Genomic DNA, 12,792 nt, shown 5'->3' with positions numbered 1-12,792 from the left:
TGGTAACATTATTATTGTACCTATATTATTACATAAACATTTTGTTTGTAGACGTATTGTGTCTAGATGATTGCATATTCAGGTCATCACAAGGTGCTAAGATATGTTTAAACTTGGGTGGAACATTCATTGTCCTACCTAAGTATCCTTTGGACAGAAGGTATTGTGGTGGTGAAGGCTCCTACGTGGGCAATAGTTTTTTTGTAACCCTACGCGTTCAGCGCGAAGGCTGTTTTACTTCGACAAGGTATCTCTATAGAGGATATCTCATTTTTTTTTCTTTTTTCCTTATGAATGGATCCATCACTCTGAGGATCCGAGTATTGACATATGTGCAGTTATGTCTTTCCTTGGCTCATCGTCAGTCCTGATGGAGGGTTTCTATTCTAACCCAATTTGTACCTAATCAGAAATTGACTTTCTCTTAGCAAAAAGTTTCTTTCATTGATTAGTAAGGTTCATGATATCTTTGATCAGGGATAGAACATGGTGGGTTATTTCCCATTCCCTTCTTCTCCTGAGTAATCACCATTCTCTTAGGGGTAGTACTTTTTTAGGTACATTTCATTCCAAGGGTGTTGCAATACTTAACCTTTGAGGGCCCTTAGGTAGTATGACCCTTTTCCAGCGACGCCGTGTATGATGTAAAGTCCGTCCCACGTTGGATCTAGTTTGTCCCACTCCTTATTTCTTTGATATGGTGGTATCTGACGCAATACGTATTCTTCAACCACAAAGTTTCTAGGGATGACCCGTTTGTTATATTCGCGATCTAGCCTTCGTTAATAGTTTACCATCTTTTGAAAAGCCACTTCTCTCCTTTCTTCAAGATCATCGAGCTTCTCTAACATTACATCCGTTGTTAGGTTCTTCTCCCATGCCTCGGTTTTCGTTGTTGGAAGTATTATCTCCATTGGGATGACTGTTTCGGCTCCGTAGGTTAGCAAGAATGAAGTCTCTCCCGTGGCCACCCTTCTTGTAGTTAGGTAGGCCCATAGGACATTGTGCAGTTGTTCGCACCATCTTTTATTGTATGCTCCTAACTTTTTCTTCAAGTTCATCGATATTGTTTTTTTAGTCGCCTCCGCTTGTCCATTGCTCTTAGGGTATATAGGAGTGGACTTGTTTTTCTGAATGTTGAAAGTATCAAACAACATATTTATGTTCTTTCCTTGCAACTGCTTGCCATTGTCAGAGACTATGGCGGCCGGTATTCCAAACCTGCATATGCTCAAACAAGAACTTAAAGACATATGTGTCCCTAATTCTTGCCAAAGCCTTTGCTTCCACCCACTTGGTGAAGTAATCCGTAGCCACAATAAGGTATTTTCTCTTCGAGGTTCCCTCTATCAAGGGTCCAACAATATCAACCCTCCACTTGACAAATGGCCAAGGGCTAATGACTGAGTTAAGCTCCGTTGCTGGTGCTTTAATATTCCTGGCAAAGCGTTGGCATCTCTCACAGCGCTTATCCACGTTCTTTGAATCTTCGTCCATGCTTACCCAGTAGTATCCTTGCATTTTGGCTTTGACTGCCAAGGACCTTCTTCTGCTATGGTTGTCGGCATCTCCGCTGTATATCATGGAGTATTATTCTGCCTTCGTTTCGTGAGAGGCACCGCATCAGAGGTCCAATAAATGACCTTCTATAAAGTATTCCATCACGCAAGCTGTACATTGCTGCTTTTGATTCAAGTTTTCGAACCTCCTTGACATCTGCTGGTAAGGTACCTTTGTCAAGGTATTGGTGAATTAGAATCCTCCAATCATCCTCCGTTTCGTCTTCATTGTATTCGTCCAACATAGATTGGTATTTGTCAGATTCTTCGACTTCATCATCTGGTTCTTCTTTGTCTTCTTTTCCTTTCTCAGCTTCTCTCTCATGGCTCGAGTCTGAACGTCCAAATCCTTCTCAGCTTCTGAGATTGGTCCCTCTATCGAAAGCTCGTATATCCTTCCAATTTGCAAGGAGGTTGTATTTCTGTCCCTTAGCATTGATCATATGAACGCTAAGGCATCTACGTGTCTGTTATCTTTTTGACAGACATGTCTGAATGTAACATTGTTGATCTTTGACACATTATCCTGTGCTAACTTTAGGTACGAAGATAGTACTGGATCCAACGTTTGACATTTGGGTTCGATTTGTCTAATGACTAACTGTGAGTCACTACTCAAACGAACATCTGATAAGCCTAGCTCCCGTGCCAAGCATAGACCATGTATGACCGCCTCGTACTCTGTGATGTTATTAGTGTATTGTTCGAATTCTAAACTGAACGCATAGATGAGTTGGTCTCCGACAGGGGTTGTTATTACAATCCCTATGCCCGCGCCTTCTCCATTGGAGGAGTCATCTACGAATATCTCCCACCTACGCGAATTCTGAGGTTCCAAGAGATCTTCTGGTTCTTGCTTGTCTTCCTCCATTCCTGGGATGTCGTTTATCTCTCCTTCGTCGTTGAGAGGTGGGTCCTGTAGCGCCCCCTAAGCTAGCAACTGACTAATCCAAGAGATTAACTAAGTAAAGAGGCACTACGAATCTAATTCAAATACATAAACATTCAATTAAGAAATCTGCTACAAAACTTATTCCAAAACTAACCCCGCTCAGAATATATATACATGAACTTCTCTCAAATGATACATATACAATAGTCAATTGGTTTACAGATACAATAAACAACATAATAAACATAGCAGAAGTTAACTAATTAACGGAGTCAACACTTGTGGCTTTCGCTGCGCAACTCTGTTCTGTCTCTGAAAACTGAAAGTGGAAAAGGGTGAGCACAGAGTGTCCAGTAGGAATAACATTTAACTTTCAAGTAATCATTGGAATGATTTGGAAAAACAATGAATATATCGAATGTCGACCAATTCCTTACACATCCCATATTATACATTGATAATGAAGTCTATTGGATGTCGACCAATTCCTTACACATCCAATAACAAATCATGTTTTTCCCAAAACACTAAATGACATCCAAAATATAGAAACAAACAATCATGGTATATGGAACTAACTCCTTCGACAAAACAATGTATTATTGGATGTCGACCAATTCCTTACACATCCAATTGTATACATTGACAATGAAATATATTGGATGTCGACCAATTCCTTACACATCCAATATTATGCATTGATGTCGACCAACTCCTTACACATCAATGTTGGTGTCGACGAATTCCTTACACACCAAAATGAAGGAGCGTATTTTATATACTTTCGGAATTTAAATAAAACAATGCACAATCAGATAATGCATGAATTTGTTGAACATAAACTTTTGTAAAAAAAAAAAACAATGGTTTCAAAAGAGTTAAAGTATTCCCACCTCTTTTGATGAAAAGCTACGCCTACCTCGAGATCCACGATCTACTGGTTCATCCTTTGAATCGATCGTTGTTAATATAGACTAACTGTTAATCACACAAGAAGTCTAAGAAACTAGCCAAAATGGCTCACATAAGAATCACACAAGTCTAACTAATGGTTTTAAGCCCATTTATTCTTCTACACCACTTTATTATCTATCTTTAACATATCTAAGGTTTACTAATTCAATTAGGTTGATTCTATAGTTCATTAACTAGTCTTATGAATATCTACAACTTTGTAGAAGGAAACAAAGTCTAAATCAGACCATAAGGTCCAATTCATCATAATAGGAAAAATAGCCTTAAGCCCAAGCCCAAGTCTACCAAACTGGCCCAATAATCTAAGTCGTGGTCAATATGGTCAACTAGCAGTCACTAACGGTCGAACTAACGGTCACAGGTCAACTAACCGTCAACGTCTAGGTCCAAGTTTAAGGTCAAGTCAACGGTTGGTGTGATTTTTAATCGTTGTTGTAGTAATATAAATTCGAACTCTAAGATTTGTGAAGATTAAATTTAAAGACTTAATGAAAATGATAAATAAAAGCGAGAGTTACTGGGACTAGGATTTCACCGAATTCATATCACCAAGTTCAATTATTTATTCTTCAACAATTCTAGCTCACTAAATAAAAACATGGACTCTTATTTTTGCCAAGATAGATTCTCAAAATATTAGTTGTAAATCCTAAGTATGGGACATCAAAACATCTAAGAAAGCATGACCCATCAAATGAAATGAAAACTAATTAATCAAAATCATAATTATATTTTAATTAGTGCAAAAGTCATATAGAGAATAAAATAATTTTACCCATGTATGAAATTCGGCTTCCTCCGTCGTCCCAGTGTTGGGGTTTAGCTACTCATGATGTAGACACTCTCAAAATATTTTTTATATATCTCAAATGGTGTTTACAATGAAGAAAAGGAGAAAAATAACATAAACCGCTAAACAGGCGTTACAAACTCTCCCAACTCTCGATGCCCATCTATGACTCCAGTAAACTCATTATATAGTCTCAGCAGCACCCAATATCTCTTGTTCAATGCGCAAATATTCTCTCTTTACTCCACTCCACGGGAATATTTTCCATTATTATCACGCGATTCTAAGTTGTTTGATTCATCCCAAAACCCCTCATTAGACATCCGCAAATATTAAAAGAATATCCTACGTAACTTCCTACTATAACCCAGAGAATCAAATCATTTAAACCCGAAAATATCTTCTTTTGACTTCTCTGCCAAATCATGGAGATTTTATTCTCCTTCCCTTTTCTGTTACGTGTATATGAGTTGTTGAACTATCTTCAGGATAATAACAAATCAAAACAGAATATTTTCTTTCCATTTCCTTCCATATAACTCCTCCAATTAATGCATAATATACTCACATGGCAAATCTTCTCCAAATCAGCATGTAATAACACAAACAATATCTTCACCTCTATTTTGTTTAAACCGAGAATATATCCTTCCTTTTAAAAATCAAAGGCAATCACCGTTCCTCCCCTTATCCAATCCTGGAGTGCGAATAGCAATTAGGATGCCCCTTATTAATTGGATACCCCTTATCCAAAACTGAGAGTCCGAATAACATGTGTCCTCCGGGGTACAAAAACCACTTTTCGAGCAACTTTCTCCATAAGAGCTTATTTCATAAAAACACCTACAAACAAGTTTATTAGTGATAAAATGAGTCCCAGCTAATGTATTTATGGGTGAAAATGCTTCGCACTTTCGTGCTCATCAAATTCTCCCACGCTTACATTTTGCTAGTCCTCGAGCAAAACAGAAAACTGACCCGCTACACAGCTGGTCATATAATAAGTGAGAAAGAGAGACCCGCTACACAGCTGGTCTTATAATAAGAGAGAAAGAGATACCCGCTACACAACTGGTCTTTTTTTTTAAGACCCGCTACACAGCTGGTCATATAATGCAAGAAAAAAGAAAAGACCCGCTACACAACTGGTCATAACCGTAACAATCAAATTATTATTATTATTTTTTTTAGACCCGCTACACAGCTGGTCATGATTTGCAAGGAATTTCCTGAAAAAAATAAAGCAAATAGTTAACCTCTCCCCCACACTTAAACATTACATTGTCCTCAATGTAATTGAGTCATCCAACGCAAATATTAAGATAAGAAATGCAAAAAGTAAACGAAAATATAAAAATAAAAACCCATCTACTGGAATGTACAAAAAGGATCCCCATAAACTAACAACCTGAAAATTTTGGGATCAACCCAAAATACAACATTTACAAATGACAGCTTCACACTTATGTTATCACGATGCGGAGACACTGAAACTATCAAAAATAGAGACTTACCTCCAAACCAAGTTTTTACAACACAAGGAAGTGTGTAAAGAACATAATATGGGGATATTATTGGGACTGGGAAATTTTCAATTGGCTCATGCACGATATCAGGAATAGGCAAGTCCTCTTGGTACTTAGATGCAAAGTAATCCAACAACACTTTAGAAGCACACAATTCTAACCCTAAATTAGGAAACTTTTGGAAGTCTAGGGGTCTAGAAACAACCTCTAAGTTGGGTGAATTATCTTGTGGGATGGATTCATCTATGGAATTAGGTAAATCATCCACACAATCATCCACATGGTTATCTATATGTTCTTTTTGGAACAGAGAGTCACTACAAGATTCATCATCATCACCATATAATCTTTGACATTCAAGAACTCTCAATCTTTGTTCCAAACTAGGCGGTGTGTGTTTGTAATACTTCTCATATATTGTTAAAGGTGATTCTTCACTTACCACATGTGGAGTAGAAACTCCATACTGTTGCCTACGCTTATCTTCAGCAAGCGTCATCTCAGATGAGGTTTCCTGATAATTTGACTTTCTACGCTTATATTCCGCCAGCGTCATTAGGTGACGTCTCCTCGGAAGAAGTCATCATCCTCAAAAAGTCCCTGAAAAGAAATACAAAATGAAACGCATAAAAAGGAAAAAACAAAATCTAAAATGAAATGAAAATACTGTAGAAAGTAAAAATAAACCTAAAAACTAATCTAAAAACAAATCCCCGGCAGCGGCGCCAAAATGGTGTGATTTTTAATCGTTGTTGTAGTAATATAAATTCGAACTCTAAGATTTGTGAAGATTAACTTTAAATATTTAATGAAAATGATAAATAAAAGCGAGAGTTACTGGGTTTAGGATTTCACCGAATTCATATCATCAAGTTCAATTATTTATTCTTCAACAACTCTACCTCAATAAATAAAAACATGGACTCTTATTTTTGCCAAGATAGATTCTCAAAATATTAGTTGTAAATCCTAAGTATGGGACATCAAAACATCTAAGAAAGCATGACCCATCAAATGAAATGGCAACTAATTAATCAAAATCATAATTCTATTTTAATTAGTGCAAAAGTCATATAGAGAATAAAGTAACTTTACCCATGTATGAAATTCGGCTTCCTTCGTCGTCCCAGTGTTGGGGTTTAGCTACTCATGATGTAGACACTCTCAAAATATTTTTTATATATCTCAAATGGTGTTTACAATGAAGAAAAGGAGAAAAATAACATAAACCGCTAAACAGGCGTTACAAACTCTCCCAACTCTCGATGCCCATCTATGACTCCAGTAAACTCATTATATAGTCTCAGCAGCACCCAATATCTCTTGTTCAATGCGCAAATATTCTCTCTTTACTCCATTATTCTCCACGGGAATATTTTCCATTATTATCACGCGATTCTAAGTTGTTTGATTCATCCCAAAACCCCTCATTAGACATCCGCAAATATTAAAAGAATATCCTACGTAACTTCCTACTATAACCCAGAGAATCAAATCATTTAAACCCGAAAATATCTTCTTTTGACTTCTCTGCCAAATCATGGAGATTTTATTCTCCTTCCCTTTTCTGTTACGTGTATATGAGTTGTTGAACTATCTTCAGGATAATAACAAATCAAAACAGAATATTTTCTTTCCATTTCCTTCCATATAACTCCTCCAATTAATGCATAATATACTCACATGGCAAATCTTCTCCAAATCAGCATGTAATAACACAAACAATATCTTCACCTCTATTTTGTTCAAACCGAGAATATATCCTTCCTTTTAAAAATCAAAGGCAATCACCGTTCCTCCCCTTATCCAATCCTGGAGTGCGAATAGCAATTAGGATGCCCCTTATTAATTGGATACCCCTTATCCAAAACTGAGAGTCCGAATAACATGTGTCCTCCGGGGTACAAAAACCACTTTTCGAGCAACTTTCTCCATAAGAGCTTATTTCATAAAAACACCTACAAACAAGTTTATTAGTGATAAAATGAGTCCCAGCTAATGTATTTATGGGTGAAAATGCTTCGCACTTTCGTGCTCATCAGGTTGATTCTATAGTTCAATTAGGTTGATTTTATAGTTCATTAGCTAGTCTTATGAATATCTACAACTTTGTAGAAGGAAACAAAGTCTAAATCAGACCATAAGGTCCAATTCATCATAATAGGAAAAATAGCCTTAAGCCCAAGCCCATGTCTACCAAACTGGCCCAATAATATAAGGCATGGTCAATATGGTCAACTAGCAGTCACTAACGGTTACAAGTCAACTAACCGTCAACGTCTAAGTCCAAGTTTAAGGTCAAGTCAACGGTCTAGATCTAAATCGGTCAACTGGTTCCACTCAGTCAACTAGACTGATTCAGAATGGGGTCAACGGGTTAACTCAGTCAGATTGACTAACAGGGGGTTAGTCGTCGGAGAGTTCGAGAGATTTTAATATATTTAGGTTTTCTCCTGTTAGTCCTGAGGGAGTTTGAGGGAGTCTCTCCAAATCTCCGTTAGTCGTGGGGGAGTTTAGAGGAGTCTCCTAAACTTTCTAGAAAACACTTGTTAGTCGCTGGGGAGTTTAAAAAAAGCTCTTGAACTCCCTGTTAGTCATAAAACCCTACAATACTAGGGAGTTGGTTGCTTTTGGGAGGTCGAAGGAGTTTTTAGTGTATTTTGGTCTCACAACAAATCTCTCAAAAGAGTAGATATTTGGGAAGGAGTTTGGTGCGTAGAAAACCATAGGAGAAAGAAGAGGAAACGTTTTTTTCCAGGTATGTTTTTTTTCTTCTTTGATCTCCATGATTGTTTATAATAGTTTGCTTTGTGTATTATTTTGATTGTTTTTCATATCTTTGATCTCCATGATTGTTTATTTTGATTGTGTGTATAGTTTTTTTTGTGGGTACTCTCTCTCTGTCAAAACCCTAATTTGTGGTTCAAAAGATCTTGGTAAGAAATTGCATGATTTGATTATAATGATATCTTTAAATTCAACCGTTGGAATATGATGAAATTTGAGTATGTCGTAGTTTACCTTGTTTTAGAAGTACAGTAGAATTTTTACGCGGATCAGGTCATATTTGCTACTGCAAAGCTTACACAATATATGACTATGGTCTGCTGAGTTTAAATCCCGAATAGGGGACTGATTCCTATTTATCTCATTCTCCGCTTATCGGACAAAGCTGAAATTTTAGTATGATGTTTGTATATATGAAGGTTACCTACTTTATATATTTCATGAAATTCTGATCAATTTAGGTACACCAAAGTGTGAGAAATCCGGAACTGAATTCTGTATGCACGTATTGAAAGTAGTCGGGTTTTGAGTAATGTATCTTTTTAATGAACCGTTGTAATGCTATGATTTTTGAGTGTGTTGTGGAATATTTAGTTGTAAGTGTACCATAAAAATTTAAAGAGGATCAGGTAAGTATTAGTACTGCAAAGATTGGACAATCTGAAACTGTGTTTCGGTGAAACAGAATTCCTTTACAGCTATCTTCATAATTTGTTATGTCATCATGCATTAATTGGCTTGCTACTTTGCATGGGTGTCATTGAGAATAACTATCACTTGTTAAGTCATCTTATTTAGACACATACTTCTATTCTATTCTATATGCCAAAGTTCAATACAGTGGCGTACTTCATTCCGTATTGGCGTGTTTTAGCCAATTCATACGGTGCTTTTGTTATAATGATATCTTTAAATTAAACCGTTGGAATATGATGAAATTTGAGTATGTCGTAGTTTACCTTGTTATAGAAGTACAGTAAAATTTGCACGCGGATCAGATCATGTTTTCTACTGCAAAGCTTGCACAATATATGACTATGGTCTGCTGAGTTTAAATCCCGAATAGGGGACTCATTCCTATTTATTTCATTCTCCGCTTATCGGACAAAGCTGAAATTTTAGTATGATGTTTGTATATATGAAGGTTTCCTACTATAGAGATTTCATGAAGTTATGATCACTTTAGGTACACCAAAGTGTGAGAAATCCGGAACTGAATTATGTATGCACGTATTGAAAGTAGTCGGGTTCTGAGTAATGTATCTTTTTAATGAACCGTTGGAATGCTATGATTTTTGAGTGTGTTGTGGAATATTGAGTTGTTAGTGTACCGTAAAAATTTCAAGAGGATCAGGTAAGTATTAGTACTGCAAAGATTGGACAATCTGAAACTGTGTTTCGGTGAAACAGAGTTCCTTTACAGCTATCTTCATAATTTGTTATGTCATCATGCATTAATTGGCTTGCTACTTTGCTCAGTGGATGGGAAGGGTCTTCTCATGATTCGAAAATACTTAACGACGCAATGACAAAAAGAAATGGACTGAAAATACCGCAAGGTAATTTTACTTTTATCTAATGTGAAGTTTTGAGTTTTTTGGTTAAGTTATATTCGGGTTCTACTTGACGAAGTTTTCTTTTTGTGTTTTATTCAGGTAAATATTACTTGGGGATGGTGGGTTTGCGAACCGACGATATTGTTTAACACCATCTCGTGGCCAACGTTATCATTTGAAAGAATTTTCTGGTACGGGTAATCATGCGAAAAAGGCTGAAGAATTATTTAACATGCGTCATGCTTCTTTGAGGAATGTAGTTGAAAGATTGTTCGGTGTTGTGAAGTCTCGTTTCTTGATCTTTAAGTCTCAACCTCCATTTTCGTATCAGGTGCAAGCGGAGATAATGACAGCTTGTGCAGGCCTACACAACTTCTTACGAAAAGAATGCCGTTCAGATGAGTTTCCGGTCGAGGAAGAGGAAGATAACCATCCATCAACGCTTGTAAATGACGATGAAATTTTGACACAACAAACTCAAGAACAACAACGTCAAGAAGCTAATGCATGGAGAAAGAGTATAGCGGATGATATGTGGAAAATGTTCGTGAACAAAGGGAGTTAGAATTGTATGGAGACCGTTAAATTGAAGGGAAAAAAAATTATCTCGTTGCACAAAATAACATAATATTGATACAGAGATATGATCATTTTCATTTATTTTTTTCTTTTGATTAAAGATCAATGTTATTTGCAAATAAGGGTTTATTGTTTCTTAAAAGAGAATGAGTTAGGAGTGAACTCTCTCAAACTCCTCCAAAGTCCCCCAAACTCCCTCTAATGAACTCTCTCAAACTATCTACACTCCCCCAAACTCAAAAACACAAAACTCTCTCAAACTCCCTACACTCTCTCAAACTCTCTCAAAATCCCTGAGATTTAAAGTACACTCAACTCCCCCGAAATCACTCGAGGACTAACCCATGTAAGTCAGCTGAACCAAAATGAGTCAGGTAAACTGACAGGGATGTCTAAGTTCAAGAACCTTTACAGAAAATACAACCAACCTAATTCTATTCATTCTAACAGGATTCTAAAGTTTCAATACAACAATAACACAAAGTTTAAGCTAAACTTCATAATTTAATTACAATTATAAGCTTAGCCTTTATGCAATGCAGTAGCTGCTCCACATTCTTTCTACATTCTGCAAAAATAATGATCTACATGATGACAACAACTCCAGGTCTACAATCTTTGGTTAAGCACACATTCCTTTCAAACCCAAAATCATTGCCTCTCTGCCAACATATTAAGTACCAGCTCATTCTACACACACACCTGTAATTGGTCTTAGAATCTGTACTCCATAGTCTTACTTCAGCCATAACCCTTACGTCTACACTACAACTCAAACTCAACTGCAGTACAAACTCAAACCTACTCTGCAACTTCCATTTTAATCACACTTTACCCACAACTGTAATTCAAACTTAACACAAACAAACCCACCACCACATGCAGTGTCAAATACATTCATCTTGTTCATCCACAACCAACCCATTACAACCCCTGTGTCACTAATTTAGTCTTAGCCTTCTCCATCTGCAAACTCCAATTTTGAATTACTAACCTCTGCAATCACTGACTCAACGCCATGTATTCTCACTAAAAGTTCACCAATAAATGAAATCCCAATTACAATAGCCAATACATAAGTTATTTCAGCTTAACACATCTCAAACGCAATTCTCGATAACAGCTCCACAATCCATAACTGACTCTTTCTCTGCACCTGCACAACTGCAGTTCATACTCAGTTCACCATTCCTCTTCCACCACCATATTACATCTCCACCTGCAATTTTAACTACACAGACAGCACCACCATCCTTGGATACCACCTGCAATTAACCTAGCATTCATCTAAACTTAATTCAATCAAGAGAACCTCCTCTTTATATTATATCTTCAATCCACAAAAACACCAGTTCAATTCTATTACCTCCAAGTACAATTCAACTCTATCATCAGTTGAACAACTCCACTGCAACTTAGCAATCTTTCTACTAATCCAACATAAGACAATTCTGTGTAACACTCCATTCAATAATTCTAGTCCTATACGCTGCAACCCTGCACTGCACTAACAACAATTCAAATCATACATATCCACCAGTTCAACATCACCACCACCAAATTCTCTAAACACCAATTTCTACATCTCAAACATATAATCCCCAACTGTAATTAAGTACCAATACAATCAACCTTATTTGTATGATTAAACCCCATCTTCAACACCAGCTTCAATCCTAATCTTCAAAACCCTAATTAACCCTTGAATCAAAATTGAACTTCATATAGACATCTAAATGTCATACCTGATCATAACCCATCTTTAATTATTCCTCAATTTCTCACAGAATCAATACTCTCCAGAAAACCCTAAAATTGATTCTCAACCCTCTGTCTTTTGATTCATGTTCAAAACATAACTAATTCCTCATATCAATCATACCCATCTCTAATCATCCACCTTCGACTCTAATTCCATCTTCTAACACTTCTCTCGAACCCTAATTTCATCACAGACTCACTATACATCTTCAGAACCTTGATTCAACAACAGCCTCTTCTTTTCCTCATCAATCATCAACTGGATATCATCATCGGTTCTTCACGAATCCTAACTTCAGAACCCTAACTTTACTTCTCCCCCTGTGAATCGTAAACCAAACAATCCTTTATTCTTCTCCATCATAAT

The sequence above is a fragment of the Papaver somniferum genome, chromosome 3 (assembly GCF_003573695.1).
Source record: "Papaver somniferum cultivar HN1 chromosome 3, ASM357369v1, whole genome shotgun sequence".
NCBI lineage: Eukaryota > Viridiplantae > Streptophyta > Magnoliopsida > Ranunculales > Papaveraceae > Papaver > Papaver somniferum.
The sequence above is the reverse complement of the archived record's forward strand: the minus strand, read 5'-3'. Positions refer to the sequence as shown.